Source organism: Trachemys scripta, chromosome 13 (assembly GCF_013100865.1).
Source record: "Trachemys scripta elegans isolate TJP31775 chromosome 13, CAS_Tse_1.0, whole genome shotgun sequence".
Taxonomy (NCBI): domain Eukaryota; kingdom Metazoa; phylum Chordata; order Testudines; family Emydidae; genus Trachemys; species Trachemys scripta.
Genome location: NC_048310.1, coordinates 6,051,559 through 6,068,910, shown reverse-complemented (window position 1 = coordinate 6,068,910; position 17,352 = coordinate 6,051,559). Strand labels below are relative to the sequence as shown.

The following is a 17,352-nucleotide window of genomic DNA, read 5'->3' as shown; positions in this document are numbered from 1 at the left end:
TGTACCAGCCCTTCCTGGTACGCCATACCGTACTGGCTTACTTTCACCTCTGTTTAAAGGGGAGGAAGGCCTGAACCGGATTGTCATGTCCTTGACTCCACAACTCCCCTGCCGTTGATGGCAGCAAGACGGTCCCAGTACCGTTGATGGCACCTGTCAGAACCCTGAATGCTACAACCCATCTGCCCCAGAAAAGAATCATCCTTGTGAAATCCATCGGTGGCTATTTCCTGCCAATGAAACTGTTCCACCTCATGCTTATCTCACCCTGTCTCCATGCTGTCCCCTCTGCCTGCATCCCCACTCCATCCTAGAGTACCAAGTACCCGTGCATGCTCTTCTCTCAAATCCCCTCTTCGTTTCTTCCGCAGGCACTCGCCACTCTGGTAAGCTGCTGTTACCCATTTGTGATATGAAAAGGCACGAGGGAGGGTGGCCTTGTGGTTAAGCTGCTGGACTGGGACTTGTGGGGTCTGATAAAAATTCCCTGTTCTGCCACAGATTCCTTGTGCGACGTTGAGCAAATCTTTAGTCTCCCTGCACATCCCTTCTCCATCTATAAAAGCGGGGCGCTAATCCAGGCTTAGATTGCATAGTATCCACCATCCAGAGGGCTTTGATTTCTCTTTGAACCCTCTAGGTGCTGTAAAACAAACCCACCGATGACAGGGAGCACTTCCCTCCGAGTTTCTTGGAGTGTCTTGTGTTCATCTGCCTCAGTTATCAACTCCTTTAGCTAGGTGGTATCTTTCCATCTCCGACAGCTCGTGTGCCGCAGATCACGCTGATCCATCAGAACATGTCCCCCTAGTGTCCTCGCTGGGTTGCTCCACTGCCACGTTTTGTGAATGGATTTTTTCTAGGGCTGTCAAGCAATTAAAAAAATTAGTCACGATTAATCGCACTGTTAAACAATAATAGAATACCATTTATTTAAATATTTTTGGATGTTTTCCACATTTTCAAATATATTGATTTGTTACAACACAAAATACAAAGTGTACACTGCTCCCTTCAGATTATTTTTTATTACGAATATTTGCACTGAAAAAATGATAAACAAAAGAAACAGTATTTTTCAATTCACCTCATATAAGTACTCTAGTGCCATCTCTTTATCATGAAAGTGTAACTTACAAATGTAGATTTAGTGTTACATAACTGCATTCAAAAATAAAACCACGTAAACCTTGAGAGCCTACAAGTCCACTCAGTCCTACTTCTTGTTCAGCCAATTGCTCAGACAAAGAAGTTTGTTTAAATTTGCAGGAGATAATGCTGCCCACTTCTTGTTCACAAGGTCACCTGAAAGTGAGAACAGGCATTCTCATGGAACTGTTGTAGCTTACGTCGCAAGATATTTACATGCCAGATGCGCTAAAGATTCATATGGCCCTTCAACCACCATTCCAGAGGACATGTCCATGCTGATGATGGGTTCTGCTCGATAACGATCCAAAGCAGTGCGGATCGACGCATGTTCTTTTTCATCATCGGAGTTAAATGCCACCAGCAGAAGGTTGATTTTCTTTTTTGGTGGTTCAGGTCCTGTAGTTTCTGCATCGGAGTGCTGCTCTTTTAAGAGTTCTGAAAGCATGTTCCACACCTTGTCCCTCTCAGATTTTGGAAGGCACTTCACATTCTTAAACCTTGGGTCAAATGCTGTAGTTATCTTTAGAAATATCACATTGGTACCTTCTTTGTGTGTTTTTCAAATCTGCAGCGTAAGTGTTCTTAAAATGAACGACGTGCTGAGTCATCATCCGAGATTGCTATAACATGAAATATCTGGCAGAATGTGAGTAAAACAGAGCAGGGGACATACAATTCTCCCCCAAGGAGTTCAGTTAATTGACTCATTAATTTTTAACGAGCGTCATCAGCATGGAAGCATGTCCTCTGGAATGGTGGCCGAAGTATGAAGGGGCATACGAATGTTTAGCATATCTGGCAGGTAAATAGCTTGCAATGCTGGCTACAAAAGTCCCATGCAAATGCCTGTTCTTATTTACAATGTCACCAGAAAGTGAGAAGTGGGCAGCATTATCTCCCGTAAATGTAAACAAACTAGTTTGTCTTAGCGATTGGCTGAACAAGAAGTAGGACTGAGTGGACTTGTGGGCTCAAAAGTTTTGCATTGTGTTGTTTTTTTAGTGCAGTGATGTAACACAAAATCTACATTTGTAAGTTACACTTTCATGATAAAGAGATGGCACTAGAGTACTTGTATGAAGTGAATGGAAAAATACTGTTTCTTTTGTTTATCATTTTTACAATGCAAATATTTGTAATAAAAGAATAATATAAAGTGAGCAGTGTACACTTCGTATTCTGTGTTTTAATTGAAATCGAAATATTTGAAAATGTAGAAAAACATCCAAAAATATGGAATACATTTTAATTGGTATTCTTTTGTTTAACAGTGCGATTGAAACTGCGATTAGTCATGATTAATTTTTTTGCGTTAATCACATGAGTTAACTGCGATTAATCGACAGCCCTAATTTTTTCCCGTTGGCACCAGTCGCTGCCGCACTCGTGGTGCTCAGTACGGCCTGTCCGGGATGTCTCTGTCTGAAGAGGAAATATTCTCCTCCGCTTGAACAAATTAATAAAATTGGCAACTGCTTAGTTCTTCCTAAGAAGCCACTAGAGTGACTGGGGAGTATTGCAGACCAGCTGTTGGACTCTCCTCCTGTCTTAACTTCACAGTTCTATCAGTGATGTGCCTCTATTATGCCCACCCATGTTTACTTAGTTACACTGACAGTGGAGGAAACTGAGTGCAGTTGGGCATAGCCTATTTCTTCAGACAGGGTTTTGGCTGTGCGGTGCCAGTGGCAGAACCTCTCTTATGGAATGCCAAAGCACATGTCCTTTTTTGGTTCCGTGGCAGGAGCTCTGCAGGGATGATACAGGAAAGGTGACGAGTTAGAGCACCGGATCTAGCATTTGATGGCTTCCAGGGCCCATGGGGAGGACGCACTCGCGTTATTTTTTTGTCTGACGTCCGATCTCCCCTGATGATCACCAGAGAGGTTCTCAGACTATACTTTAGCTCTCTGCCCTATTTCACTGTGCAGCCTTCCACCGCCAGGGCTGGAGGAAGGAGGCCTCTCGTATTCTCTCACCTGGCCCCCTATATCTTTCACGTCCCATAAAGAATTTCTCACTTACCTGTCTTGCATCTAAAGCAGGGGGCCTAGTGGTGCGAAAGTGATAGCAGCTTGCTGGGAGACAGAGCGCTGCTATGGCCTTGCACCTACAAACACACCCCGTGGTGCTTTCCCTCTTAAACCAAATGCCCACAGTCGTCATAGTGGCTTGTCATTGTTTCTCCCTTGAGAGATGAAGAGAAATCCTTTGTCATTGTGCTCACCAGCCACTGGCAAGGAGCAAGAGTCACTTGCGCCCTGGGTTGTTAGAACCCTTTAGTCGTGGCAGGCTGCCCTCTGGATGAACTGGAGGGCCACTGAGGGCCAAAATTCAAGGTTCTGTTGCCCCGGATCCAAAGCCCATTGGCATTGCTGGACGAGGCCGTGGTTTCTCTCCCTCACAGTGGAAGAATCCCCCTTCAGCCAAGTTGCCAGCTGATCAGCCAGGAGGTGGAAAAAAGTGCTATTTCCCCCCAGGAGGTTGCAGTCCTGATTATGCAGAGATAGGGTGACCAGATGTCCTGATTTTATTGGGACAGTCCCGTTATTTCTTATATAGGCACCGATTAGCCCCCACCCCCTGTCCCGATTTTTCACATTTGCCATCTGGTCACCCTATGCAGCGAAGGTAACTTGATGATACAGGCTATCCCTGCTCTCTGCAGAGAAGGCATGAATGGATTAATTCTCCTAACACCCCGGTGAGGTCAGGAATTATAATCCCCATTTTGCAGAGCAAGGGAGTGACTTGCCCCATTCCATGAAGGCAGTTACTGGCGGAGCTGGGAACAGACCAGAGCTCCCCAGCCTGATGGCCGAGTGCACAGAACCTGGGCTCGACAAAAATCGAAGCACTAAAATGAGCAAGAGACAAAGGAAATTTGATCCCATTCAGACTGCGTCCGTGCAGGTGGCAGACTGCCGCTGTTTCACAGAGCCCCAGCAGCTTGTGTGTGTGATTCCCGATTGCAAACAAGAACTCCATTTAATCACAACTTTGTTTTTTGATTAAAATGAACCTTCTGGAGTGGGAGGGGCTTGTAGGTAGTCCGGAAGGATAAAACTTCCCGGACCTCAAACATGAGACTAAATTGGCTAACAAACAGGACAGGAAGAAGCAGACTGCTCCTTTTTCTATGTGTTGAATGAGGCACTGTTGGGACAAATTTGGCTTAAAACGTAGGTGTGTTGTTTTTTTTAAGCTACAAAATGAAATATAAAGATTATCCACCTGTTGAAAATGTAGGCCCCCGTAAGGCATCACAAATTGGGTACACCAAGTGACTCGTTGCTTCTGAAAACTTGGCCCTTGGGAAGCTTTGTTTGTTTAAAGGTTTCCTACCATGTATGAGAGCCAAATATTACATCCCGGGGGCTAGTACCTCAGACTTTGAAACTGAAATTGACTAGAAACCGACTAGTCTGTCTGAATTGTCTGAGGTGAGAACTGAAAAAGGAAGCAAACAGTATAGATAGTGAAGAACAGCAATTTAATGGGGAAACAACATTAGTAGGGAAACTTTGTGGGTTTTTTTCACTGACTTGATTTAAAACCAAATCAGACTGTCGTCTTTTCCCCCCCCCCCCCCCCACGCCTCCCCGGCCGCCTTTTTTAAAAAAAAGCCTGTAAAATTCGTTGTGGTTCCTGGAGCTGTTTTCCCAGCGCTTTCCTCTGTGTTGAGGTGTTTTAGTTAACCGGGCTGCGTGGGAGACCTTGACTCCAGAACCAGTGTTGCCAATTCTCGTGATATTTGGTGTGTCATCTTGAAGCCCCAGCTCCTGGAATCCTGTGATCATACAAGCCTCATAGCTTTCACTTAAAAGTTTCTCACCCTTATGGTGGTGGAGGAAAGCTTGAAAATGTGCCCTGGATGTTACCCGAAGACTCCAACACCAAAAGGCAATTTAAAAAAGACCCCCATGTTTATCACTATGTTAAAAACAAATGTACTTGACTCGTGATTTTTTGAACACTGGAGACCGACAAGACAGACCTCCTGATTTATATTTCTCTTGAGTTCAAGTGTTTCCGTGGTAATGAAGTTCCGCCTTTGGCTCACTGCAGCAGTAAAGACTCCTCGCTGTTCCTGTAGCAACATGTTTTTTTGGAAGGGATGAAATGCTGAAAGGAATGTAACTGTTGACCTTGGGCTGGAATAGGGTTAAGGAGTGTATATGTGAGTCACTTCAGATAACAGCCTTCCACCGCTTTTTTTTCCTCCAAAATAATTCGTTATCTCCTCGCTCTCACATCAACATATTTCTGTGACATCTCCCATTCAACAGTGTAGAAAGGAAATGTGTTTCTCTAATTTGTTAATCTGATATATTATTTTTTTAATCTCGCATGGCCAGCCCATCGATTATTCTTTTTCATTAAAAAGAAATGAGGCCCCTCTTCGCCCCCTCCCCCGAAGTGAGAATTGCGTTAAGTTATGAATCAAAATTGCTGTAACAAACTGGCTAATGCGTACATGTAGCACTGCCCATGACTGGCTGGAATAAGAGCTGGGTCCTAGACCCCGTACTGCGAATAGAGATTTTCCTTCACCTCGTGTGGCAGGGGAATGTGCTATTGGAGCAAGAAATTCAGAGATCTGTCCCCACAGCGGTGATGTGGTTGAGGGTAGCAACAGCCATCAAGATATATTTAACATTATTATTATTTATTATTCGTTTATTATCACCATGGGTTTGCTGAGACTGCAAGTTGCGGGGAACGTGGCTGTAGAGAACCCCTGTCAGCAGGCTGCTTCCTGGATCATCTTGACGCCTTGTGGCAGGTACGCTACCATGCCAGCCGCGACTCCTGATCGCTGGGAGTGGAATAAGAGGGCTCCCCAAGATTTAAAACCTAATATCCTAGCTACTCTGGCTTCCAGCCCCATGAAAAGTGACCTAAATGTGCTCTGATTTGTGCAGCTCAAAGGTAGGCAGATGCATAGGACAGTGGGGGGTGGGGGGAGACTTTGGCTGTAGTTGGTTATTGCCCTTCTGAGAGAGATCGGTTACGGAGAATTTGTGTGTGTATGTGAGAGAGTGAGAGAGCGCGCCAGCACACTTGTGGAGGCTGCAAACTATTCTGGGATGTGGCACTTCCTAAATTGCATCTCCAGCATCCCTTCCCTCAGGCTCACGTTCTCTCTGTGGACCCATTTTGTTTGCAGGCCTTTGTCCTGTTGAGGGGAGCGAGAGGGTCGCCTCTCTGGGATGTGGCACCGGGTTTCTGCATGGTTTTGGATCTTCAAATCTCTCTTCAGCCAGTGTCTTGCCGTGCATGTTTGGTTCTGATGGCTGGCCAGTGGGCCTGTGTGCGGTGGATTTGGTCTTGGTTCGGTTCCCAGTGAGCGTGTTCCTCTCGTAATTCTGCCAACCTCAGCTGAAGCTGCTAACGGGGGACCCAGTTCAACCTCAACCGGGGGATTTAGGATTGGCTGAGTCTCAGGGGTTGAACTCGCCTCTTATCCCAGAGGAGCTCAAAGTTGAGACACGCCATTGGGGCCTGGAGGAAGGAAGCTCCTGCCCATGCTGTATTTGTCTAATGGGTAAACGGAGAAGGGTTGTAAATCTGGCATCTTTCACTGACACAGAGACCTTACATTTTCACTCGGGAGGAGAGGTGCTGACGGGCCAGTGCAAGAATCCGGGTGGAGAGGTGGCCCGGCACGCACATGCAGTGTTGTCACTTGTGCGTGCGGTTTCGGTGAGTGTACAGTCACAAATGGCTTGCCCGGATTCCCAGTGAAATCTCTAGCTCGTGGCGGGTGCGTTTCCTGTGGCGGGTGCGATTTGAGTCGCCCGTTGAGCCATGAAGGCCTCTGGTGACATGTGCACCTCGAATGAATTCACACTTCTCTCTCTCTCTCTCTTTCTGTCCCACCCCTTTACAAATGTTTGCAGAAGTCAGTTTTCATAGGAACCTCTGAGGAAGTCAGGCCCGCCTGCAATTACACCTGTCCTGTCCTTCTTTTAACCTCGTCTCACTTCTCTCTGTCCCAGGTTCCCAACCTGACCACTTCCCTCCCTGCAAGGGCCAGTGAGAACCGCCACTCTCATTTGATGGCCTCTCCCATCCTTCCATGCCTTATTCCTTTCTCTTTCAGCTGCAGTTCCCTTTAGGGTGACCAGATGTCCCGATTTTATAGGGACAGTCCCGATTTTTGGGTCTTTTTCTTATATAGGCTCCTATTCCTCCCCCATTCCCACCCCGATTTTTCACACTTGCTGTCTCGTCGCCCTAATTCCCTTCTACTCTTCAGGTTGTAACTCTGATCTCTTTATAGCAGCCCTGCTCCATCGCGCTGGGTGCTGTGCAAACACGCAACACCGAAGGGTTCCTGCCCCACGGTCTAGGGCTGGTCAGCAGATCTTGGGCTCTGATGTCGGGCAGGGCCTGGGAGGGCTGTCTAACTGTAGCCCCATTGGAAAGAAGCTTCCCGTTGCTCTCCGGCCTGTGTGACGCTGCCACGTGCCGAGGGCCTGCCACTTGGGTAGGCACCTCCGCACAAACCGGCTTGCACGAGTTATTCACTGTCTGACCAGGGTGGACTTTAGATGGAGTCTTTCAGATCTCTCCTTCCAGAAACCAAACACACACAATCCTGTCTTGCTCACCCGGGCTTGGCTTCCTTGCCCAGTTGACATGGTCTGTTCTGCCTATAGCCTTTCAACCTGCTCCTCTTTAATTCTCCTGCTTTTGAATTGATTCACTTGGATTTTTCTTCCCTCCCCCCCCCCCCCCCCACTTTGCTTTTAAAATGTGCAGTTCAGCCGCTTACTCACTTTTCTGTCTCCCAGCTGAGGCCTCTCATGCAGGTTTCAGCTCCTATGATAATGCAGAAAGTTGAACTGGCCCCATTACTGCGCTGCGATGGTTGAATTGATAACGGCTTGATAATGGTGGAGATAGCCGATGCTCGGTAGCCAATAGTTCTCCCTCTTCTCCCATTAACATTCCCCACCACGGATCGGCTGGGAGCTGCCTATCTGCTCTCCATTTCCACTCCTCCACTAGATAAGAATGGAAATACTGACTTCATAGCTCACTGATTAAAGTGTCTGGATTTCTTGATAATACACAGATAAATTATGTTTTTCAAAAAGAAGGTAGGGAAGGGAGTGCGAGGGGAGGGGGGGGAAACCGTTCAGTCCATTTTTATTTTTTCTCTCTCTCGCTGTGCCCCACGTTTTCTGCTGTGGCAAGCTCCAGCCCTTCCGGAATAGGGGTTTTTCCTGCTAGAATGCATCCCGCCCATCAAAGGTTTGCATGTGTTTTGATTCCGCTGCCATTGAAACACTGGTGCTGTGAACGGAGGGTAAAGCGGATACTAGTTGGCACCTTTGATTGAGGGGAAAGGCGAGCTCTAGGTGCCAGTTTCGCGTGGGTGAGATGGGAAGCCAGGGGCCGATCATTCTCAAACTGAACAGGGGAACCATTCATATCCCAGGCACTATTTGCCATGCAGCCCAGACAGGACACACTCTGTATATCGAATTGTAACTTGAATATGCCTTAGCTATGGCACCTGGGGTCAGGAGCCACTTAAAACCAAGCAACACACTAAACGCCAGTCGACAGCACAAATAATTCCCTCTGCCCTGACACCACAACCCCCGTTCCGAAGCCTCCCCAGGAGTGACCCATGCTAGGATAAACGTGGGTGCAGGAAGAGGTGCCTGGCTTATCCCTTATCAAAACATCCTACCGGCAAGATCCAAACCGCAGCGCTAGCCCCATTGTCGGCGGTAATGTTTCGGGCCATCGCTGCTGTATTTTTATACTGTAGGGCATTGTCCGTTGGTCAGTAACCTGACCCTGGTGGCCTGCTTGTGTAAGCAACACTGCGTGAATAGTGCCTATGCAATGGGCGTGTCAGAGAGAGATTCCCCAGCCCCTGCTGGGTGTGCATGACTCTGATGAATCTAGGCCATTTCCAGCAGGGATTTGTCAAGCCAGAGCTTTGAAGATTTCAAAGCTTTCTGATTCTCTCCTCCGCCCCAATTTCAATGTAGTCTCTGACCCATCAAGATTCCCCATCCAGGGGGGGGTTGCCTTTGTAAAGAGATTTTCTTTTTTGCGCAGGGGGTGGGGTGGAAAGAGGAGCTGTCAAGCAGGGAGAAGCTCATGAGAAGAATACGTTGATTTGCCAGCTGAATCCCTGCCCTTTTACCCAGTGGCAATCAAACCTACTTCTGTAGCCATCTAGCTTTCATCCTGGGATCTGATGTCAGGAGCTGTGGCTTCCCCCCGGCTTGCTGCTAAACTGTGCCATCCCCTTCTCCTTCCAAGGCCGGGCGGGAACTTGCCCGCAGGGAATGGGCGTAAGATTCACAGGGAGTCTTTGTCTATGGCTGGCTCTGGGGCTTCCCAGCAGGATCTTCCTCTATGTGCCGTGTTTCAGATGTGCCCAGCAGTGCTGCTGGACAGGAAGTGGAAAACACAGTATCCAAGTGAAATATCCGAACTGGAACTAGTTTAGAACATTGGGGCTACCACTACGGAGTGGTTAGGAATTGTCATGGGATCGCCAATGATAACTAGTTGGAAAGCCTGTGTTTTAGGTGTCCTCCGAAACTAGAGCCACCAGTAGATGCAGAAGGGGACTGCACGTGGTGGGGCGTTGGTGACCCAGGGACAGGACACCTGAGTGGAAGCTGTTATTTCACTATGACCTTGGGGAAAATCCCTTAACCGCTTAGTGTACGTCTGTGAATAGGGATAAGCAGGGCCGCCCAGAGTATTCAGGGGGCCTGGGGTCTTCAGCGGTGGGGGTCCTTCTGCTCCGGGTCTTTGGGGCACTTCGGCGGCGGGTCCCAGAGCAAGTGAAGGACCTGCCGCCGAAGACCCAGAGCGGAAGCCATTGCCGCCGAAGACCCGGAGCGGAAGAAACTCCAGGTCTTCGGCAGTGGGTCCTTCACTCGCTCCGGGTGTGTTCGGCGGCACTGAAGGTCCTGCCGCCGAAGACCCGCTGAAAACTCTCATGGGGGGGCCCCTGAAAACTCTCGTAGGGGGCTGGGGCAAATTGCCCCACTTGCCTCCCCTCTGGGCCGCCCTGGGGATAAGCCATACAGACCTCTTGCAAAGCACATTGTAGTCTGTGGATGAAGCATTACGTGGGTATAAAAAACACAGACTCTGGAGATAGTGACCCATTCTGAATCTCCATCAGTACTTCCTGCTGCACCTTGGGCTTTCCTTCCGGGTCTCCCATGTAGGTCTGCATCAAGCCAACTCTGCTTAGGTCTGTTGGAATCCCAGCTCATGGTTCTGTGGCTGCAGGTCATAACACTGATGCAAAGGTGCTTGGTGGAGAACTGAACTGGAGTGGGCAAAGTTAGGTTAAAAACCCCCATTCCTGTAATGATGGCTTTTTAACTCAGTGCCTATTCCCAAGTCACAGAATGGTCTAGTGGTTAGAGCCAAGAGACAGGGTCAGGAGGCCTTGATCCTAGCACTGCTTTTGACACTGATGCCCTGTGTGATGCCTGAGTTTCCTGGTTTGTACAACGCGGCTAACAATTAATACCGGCCTCCTGGAAGGGTTGGGGCTTAGTCTGTTAGTGGCCGCTGAAGGCTCTGACACTTTCATATGAAAGTGGGTTTACAGATGCCAAGTATTAATATGATCTCAATTCCTTTGTTACCACTTTGTTATGAAGTGACTGGCTCTCCTGTTGTTTATTTGTCTAGAGTAGTGCTAGAGACCCTGACTGAGGTCAGGGCCCCGTTTGCTGGGTGAGAGACGCCTAGTGAGAGACCCTCCCTACCTTAAAGGGCTTAGGCCATGTCTACACTACAAAATTGAGTCGAGCTAACTTACGTCCGCACACAGCCTCTGCAGCGGTTACTTTGCTTGTGCGTGTCTACACTTCGCTCCTCGTGTCAGCGGTGTGCGTCCTCACCAGGAGCGCTTGTATCGATTGTACCGTTAGCGTAGGGCATCGTGGCCAGTAACAGTCGACGTAAGCAATGCAGCATCTCTACTGACACTGCATCGACCTAACTGCCTTGACTGTGACTCTACGCCACTCGTGGAGGTGGAGTTATTCAGTCCGTATAGCGGGACAGTTATGTTGGTGGAGCGACGTTTAAGTGTAGATGCTTTTTCATAGGTAGGTCCACGTAAGCTACCTTGTTTTAACCGAACTATGTAGTATTGACCAGGCCATAATCTGAACAGACAAAGTGTAGGAGATGGAACAGGTACAGCGAGATGAAGTGATTTGCCCGGGATCACATGGCAGATCTAGGGCAGAGGTGGGATTAGAAAGCATTTTTCCTGAGTCCCATTCCAGTCCAAGCACAGGACCATGCAGCCCCGCCTTTCAAGTGCTCTATGTCCTATTGAAGGAAAGCTTTTTCTTTCAAGCCTTGAGGATGATGCAGTCTGATCCCAACAAAAGCCACTGCAACAAGTGTCTTATGAGCTTGACTGATTTGTTAATGCAGTCAGGGTTTGTATTGTTTGCATCGCTCCACCGTACAGTGGCATCTGCCACGGCAGTGTATATGTTAGGAATAGGGCCATACCAAATTCACAGTCAATTTGGTCAATTTCACGGCTATAGGATTTTAAAAATTGTAAATGTCACAGTTTCAGATATTGAAATCTGAAGTTTCAGGATACTGAAACCATGAGGGTGCTGACCCAAATGGGAGTTGGGGGAGGGGGGATTGCAAGGCTATTGTATGGGCGGGTTGTGGGATTGCCACCCTTACTTTTGCACCGCCGCTGGCGGCAGCGCTGCCTTCAGAGCTGGGCGGCCGGAGAGCAGCGACTGCTGGCTGGGAGCCCAGCTCTGAAGGCAGTTCTGCAACCAGCAACAGCGCAGAAGTGAGGGTGGCATGGTATGGGGTGGGTTGTCACTTTTGGGGTAGGGGGGCAGGGACAGCCTTACAGGTGAGCAATCAGCCAGAATGCCATAGTCAGGGGGAGCACCGTGGTCACCCCCTACACACACAGCCCCCGAGTACTGGGCTTGGAGCCGGAGAGGGCAGGGCTGGGAGCACCCCAGCCAAGGGCTCCTACTGTACACCGAGCTCCATGCTCCCATCTCCAGGAACCTCCCCCAGCTGCAGGAAGCTGGTGGTGGTGGCAGCGCAGCCATAAAGGTGGCAATACCATACCACGCCAGCCTCATGTCTGTGCTGCTGCTGACAGCAGCTCTGCTTTCAGAGCTAGGCTCCCAGCCAGCAGCTGCTGCTCTCCGGCCGCCCAGCTCTGAAGGCAGCGCAGCCACCCACAGCAGTGTAGAAGTAAGTGTGGCAATCCCACGACCCCTCTACAATAGCCAGATTTCACAGGGAGACCAGATTTCATGCTCCGTGATGCTTTTTTCATGACCGTGAATTTGGTAGGGCCCTGGTTATTCACTTCCCAGCAGGGAGCACTGCTTACGGATATATGGATGTGGCAGGTCCCCTTTCTGCGCATGTCTGTCTGTAAAATCTCTCTGATCAAACCTGTTTCATCTTCACTTTCACAGTGAAGTCCCAGTAGCTCGCTGCTGATGAGCTACCCTTCACTAACGCACTGTTGTATGCAACCTGCCTGAAGCTAGCAGCCCTGCGATGCCTAACCACGCAATCTGTTTCCAGCTTTCACACGGCGGTCACAAACAACAGGGCGCTTGGAACACTGAGTGCCAAGAGCCCGTGGTAACCCAGGTGAAAGTCTGGACTCTATTTTGAGCCAAAAATGGGTCTGGATATCTGTCAATTGTAACCTTTCATTTTCCTCGCTAATGTTCCTTCCACACTTCTGAGCAGTAATCCTGCTTTTTAATTTGTACCGCCATGGTTGGCTGCATTCACTGCACTGTCAGGAACCACGCTCCCCTTCCAGCTTGGGTACTTACATGGCACCAATCGCTGTAGGGTCTGAGCGGCTTACAATCTTTACTGTATTTATCTTCACGGCACCCCTAGGAGGCTGGGCAATGCTGTGATCTCTCTACATTGTATGTATGTGGGAACTGACCCCACAGAGAGACTAAGTGACTTGCCCAAGGTCCCACGAGAAGTCTGTAGCCGAGCAGGGAATTGAAACTGGGCCTCCCAAGTCCTAGGCTTGTGGCTCATCCTTTCTTCATGCTGCCAAAATGTCCCTGAGCTGCTGCTTCCTTTGGCCTGTAACTGAGTCTCATCAACTCTGGGGCGAGTTAAGGCAGCAAGTGGGGCACGGAGTCAGCGTGAGGTAGGTGAGTGAGCTTGAAGGGATGCTGGGTTCTGCAGAACACAGTCTGCTAAATTCTGTTGTGCATAAAAACACATGGCTTGGATCTGGGTCCTATTTTATCTGACTCATATTCCACTCGGCTTCCCCTGAAGTTTCCGGGGATCCCACCCTGCCCGCACTTACTACAGATTGTAATGCTTGTTACCTGGACTTCCTGGTAGCTTGTTAGTTGAATTTCATGGTAGCTACTGCAAGTAGTTCTGTTGACTTCATGGTAGCAAGCGCTGTTTCAGTCTGGAGGACTGGAGCGGCTCATCACTTACAATGCCACATTTTAGAGTAGTGATGAGGCACGCTGTCATCCCTGGCCAACAGATAATAAAAATAAAGACCCAAACTTTCTTGAACTTGGTTGCCTAAAGTTAAGCTCTTAAACCCATAATTGGGCACCTAGAATTGTGTCTCCCCCCCTCCCCCCATCCACCCCCAGTGCAGAAAGTACAAATCCTCAAAAAGCCAATAGGGCACTGCACATGCTCGGTACCGTTTGAAAATCAAGTCACTCTTAGGTTCTTTAATCTATATTTAGGTCCCCTGCTTTTTGGCGCAAATGAGGAGGGGGAGCCTCTGGCTTCCAAACTTTCAGCTTCTTGCGCTGGGAAGATATCGACTGAAAATCTAAGTTTGCTTCATCTAAATATAAAACTAAAGAGCAAACAGTATAAAGTTCATTTTTAATGTGCTGCCCCATTCCGGTTGGGCTGTTTTCTTTTTTTCTTCCTTTTTTTTTTTTTTTTTAAAGGAACTGTGATAAAAAGCAGCGATAAAGCCAGGACTGTTTTGTGTAGGAGTTGGTATCTGCGTTATCTATCTCCCTTTTTCACTCTCTGAGCAGCTCTGTTGTTTTTTACTCTTATCTCGCTCCACCAAAATGCCAAGAACAAAAAAAAAAAAGCCTGCACACACAAACTCCAGTGCCTTGATAATTCATGGACCTGGTGATAAAATGTTACAATTTTAATTTAATGGTAGGTTTTATTTTCATTTTGCAAACAAAGTCAAAATGCAGCCAGGCAATGGTGCTGTATTCCCCAGAGCTCACCCCTTTTGTCATTCTCCCCTTCTTTCCTCACGTAATAAAATCGGGGATGATCTGAGTGGCTAGAGAGAGAGGCTTTCTTATGTGCTTCGCTCTGTTTGCCCAGGGGTTGAACAGTGATTGCTACCTCTGGCTGTGCTAACGGGCTTAGGCGGAAGGTGAAAGCTGCTGCCACTTAAACGGCAAAATCATTTTGTGCTTGTGCCCAAAACTCCTGCAGCCAGGAGTGCTGCGCTCCGTAGCTCATGAGCAAAGCAAGACTGGGCCAGAACTCCTGGGTGGTGTTGTGTTACAGGACTGGCCTTACCATGAGGCGAACTGAGGCGGCCGCCTCATGTGCCAGTCTGTGCGGGGGCCACTAGGACCCAGAGCGTAGAAAATTGTGTCTGCTGCTTTGCGTATGTATTCACTCTGCTCTAGAGGCACAGAGATGGTGGAGTGCTGGGCTGGAGGAAGGAGGGCACAAGAGCCATAACAGGCAGGCAGGAGAAAAGGTGAGAGGGAGTAACAAAAAGCAGCAGGAGCTGCGGGGAGAGAGAGGAGGAGGAGCCTCTTGGGTACCTCTCTAGCACCCGCAGGAGCCTGGACCGATTCACACCAGCTTCTCAGGGAGCTTCCTGGTTCCTGCTGCTTCCCTGAACCCACTTGAGGAGAACAGGCAGTCAACTGAAATAGTAGGAGCCAGTTAGGCCCTTAAGATGCTGATATCTTCCCTCCCTCAGACCCTGCTACCAGCCTGCTTATTTGTCCCCTTCCATTGAGTGTTGAGAGCCACTCTAGCTGGCACAGAACAGCAGTCCTGAGTGAAAGAAGAAAACACCCCTCTGGGGCAGCATTCAGAAAAAGAAAGAAAGCAAAGGAAGCTTTTCTATCGAAGCAGGAAGGAGCTCTCCTGAGATACATAGACACAAATGTTCACGCTGAGCCTTCCGGCCCCAGTGAGGAGAGTGGTGAGGAGATGCCTGAGTGCAGGTGACCTGGCAGCTACTGCAGCATCTGTATCTCCAGCTCAAAGGGATGTAACCAGGCACATTCCTGAAGAAAAGTGTAGATCAGAGAAGAGTGTGGTGGAGGTGCAAGAAACAGCTGCTGCTGAGTTTAGTTCCTTAAGTCTAGATGATCCAGGACTGTGGACCCACTTGAGCAGTAGCCCGAGGGACTTCCTTGTACTGCATGGGCCACAGCAAGTGAAAAACTTCATGTTCCCCAAAGACACTGGAAATAGAAGTTTCCATCCAACATATTACTGGCGTGAAATCCCCAATGGTGACAAAATGGAGAGGCCATGGCTTATGAACTCAAAAACCCAGAATGCTGCAAACTGTTTTTGTTGCAAACTCTTCCAGTCTGATGTTCCAGCCACATTGGGTTCTACAGGAACAAAGGACTGGAAAAATCTGGCTAGAAATCTGGCATGCCATGAGAAGACAGCAAATCACCAGCGAGCATTCCATAGGTGGAAAGAGCTTGAGATGAGACTAAGGTTAAAGGCCACCATAGATGATCAGCATCAAGAGAAGATTGCATTAGAGTCTCTTCAGTGGCAAAATGTTCTGAAAATGCCCATTGCCATTGTGAGAATGCTTGGTACCCAAAACCTAGCACTGTAGATCAGCTGTATGTGCCAAACAATGGAAACTTCCTTAAAATTGTGGAGCTGATGGCTGAGTTTGATGCTGTACTCCAGGAGCATCTAAGAAGAGTCACCACCCAAGAAATGTACATACACCACTACCTTGGAAAAACAATTCAAAATGAGATCATACAGTTACTGGCAACAAAAGTCAAACAGAAGATTGTGGCAGATGTGAAGTCAGCAAGATAGTCCTCTGTTGTTCTGGACTGCACAACTGACATCAGCCATATGGCACAAATGACTTTAATGGTGCGTTTTGTAACAACAACAGAACCTAGTGAAAATGTCCCTGCAATGGTGACTGTCAGAGAGCATTTTCTAAAATGTATTGACATTGATGATACTACAGGAGCTGGTATGACAAATGGGCTTCTTAAAAAGCTGGAAGATACAGGAATTGCGAGGTCCTGCATGAGAGGTCAGGGCTATGATAATGGTGCCAACACGAGAGGAAAGAACAGAGGAGTGCAGACACGGATCCGAGAGTTAAACCCTCGAGCTTTTTTTGTCCCATGCAGTTCTCATTCATTGAACTTGGTGGTCAGTGATGCAGCACCAGCTTCTAGTGAGGCTGCTGATTTTTTTAATGTAATTCAAAGCATCTTTGTATTTTTTCTCTGCATCAACTCATCGATGGCAAATTTTGAAGCAACATCTGGGAACATCCTCTGACACTGAAACCACTGAGTGCCACACGATGATGGGAAATCGAGTGGAGGTGATAAAGCCTATCAAACACTGAATTGGGAAGATAGATGATGCCATTATGGAGGATAATGCTATGACAGGAACTGTTCATGGGAGAACAGTGGCAGAGGGAAATGGAATCACCAGAAACAAACATAACTTCAAATTTCTGTGTGGCTTAGTGTTGTGGCATGACATACTGTTTGAAAGAAATGTTGTAAGCAAGAGACTCCAAGGTGTTGACCTTGATATATCTGAAGCAATGGAACAACTGGACAAAGCAAAGTCACACCTACAGTCTTGCCGGTCAGATGAGGGATTTCAAAATGTTCTGAAGAGTGCACGGAAGTTGGCAGAGGAACTTCACACTGAAGCTATTTTCCCACCCATTCAAGAATACAAGAGTCACCGAAGAAGACGACATTTTGATTACGAGGTACGGGTTAATCCCATAAGAGACCCCAAACAACAATTCAAAGTTGAATTCTTTAACCAGGTGCTAGATTGTGCAATACAGTCAGTTGAAGAATGTTTCATGCAGCTCAAGGAACACAGCAGTATATTTGGGATGTTGTATGATATTCCAAAACTCCTCAC

The 17,352-nt window shown here is 48.1% G+C and overlaps 1 protein-coding gene across 2 annotated transcripts in view; it reads left to right on the top strand.

Moving 5' to 3' along the window:
• Nucleotides 1-17,352, top strand: part of ZFPM1 (zinc finger protein, FOG family member 1) — a 131,504-nt gene that overhangs the window by 7,413 nt on the left and 106,739 nt on the right. The gene's annotated exons all lie outside the window — the stretch shown is intronic.